This window comes from Armigeres subalbatus, chromosome 3 (genome assembly GCF_024139115.2).
Source record: "Armigeres subalbatus isolate Guangzhou_Male chromosome 3, GZ_Asu_2, whole genome shotgun sequence".
NCBI lineage: Eukaryota > Metazoa > Arthropoda > Insecta > Diptera > Culicidae > Armigeres > Armigeres subalbatus.
Genome location: NC_085141.1, coordinates 390,486,146 through 390,487,423, shown reverse-complemented (window position 1 = coordinate 390,487,423; position 1,278 = coordinate 390,486,146). Strand labels below are relative to the sequence as shown.

General features: G+C 37.9%; 1 pseudogene; it reads left to right on the top strand.

Annotated features, from left to right (window-relative positions):
- Window positions 1-721: 721 nt before the first annotated feature.
- On the top strand, window positions 722-803 carry LOC134228215 (U4 spliceosomal RNA; annotated as a pseudogene).
- Window positions 804-1,278: the final 475 nt, after the last annotated feature.

Genomic DNA, 1,278 nt, shown 5'->3' with positions numbered 1-1,278 from the left:
ACATACTTATATTACAAAAGATGGAGCGCGAAAGATTTGAAAATAAATAATCATTTTTTCCTGATTTTATTTATTTCCGTGTTTGCCTCAATAGCAACCGGATATTCACCACCGGTGCGAAGCATGAAGCTCTTCAACAACCTTGATAGAAACAACCGGTGCGAGAACAAGTGCATAAATAAAATATGAACGCATTTCGTTCCTATACTAGACACTCATTTGGATACACATCGGTGGGGATCGTCTAAGTAGTTGAAACAGTGACCTATTCTCACCCCTATTTGACCTATTGTCACCCCCGACGATGGTAAAACTGTTTAGTGTATTGGGAATGAGAAAAAAAATCTTCATTGTCAGCTGTACTGCCAATGATGGCATATCAGTCCCATCTTTGCTGGATTTCTTATTCATATGGAACAAATATGCGTTTGTGGGCAGTTTAGTTTTGAATAATATGTGTATTTTCGCCAAATACTTCTCAACCACAGTTTTGCTCAACTCAAACTTTGGACTTTGGACAGTCACTTGTCATAAGACGGGTTCGTACTATCCCATTTAATTTCATTACTTGATTGTAACCTTAACATATACGTATTTCGATCTCAACTTCATACTTGACTCGAATAGACTTTGTTCTTTTGTGGTGCGAATTTAAAAACAAAATTATTTCGGACACAAAAAATTAACACGGTTTGATACCTTCCATACAAATGTGATCATATGCTTTGCGCAGTGGCGATATCGTAACCAATGAGGTACAACCGAGGTGCGATTATTGGTAGTTGAAATGTGATCATACTTTCGAGCAGGGCCGGGTATATTGAGATCGTATTTCATAGGTATCGAACTGAAGCGAAAACATTCAGAATATTGTAAATATAAATTGATATTTTGCACGTGTTGATCCAGAATTTTATAAACACCTGCGCGGAAATGGTGCTGATTTGATTTTAGTCGGCGGGATCTACGTAACAACCCTGCACTGAATTTTGATTCTCTTCGCCGTCCTTGCAATACGAGTAATCAAATATGTGGTGCTCCAGAAAAGCTTCCTAAGCCTAAGTTTTTCATACTTTGCCGCTTCGTACTTTGATCAGTCCCAAGATTACTTCATTTCGTGCCTCGGAACAAGTCACGTTCGCGCTGCGTAAATGTTGTTTATATCTGGAGTGGGTGGAAATGGGGTGGTAAATATAAGTCAGCTGTTACATTAAGTTGCCAGACATGACAAGATGTTTATTTTACATCACAATAAATGTTTATGATATATGGAATCTA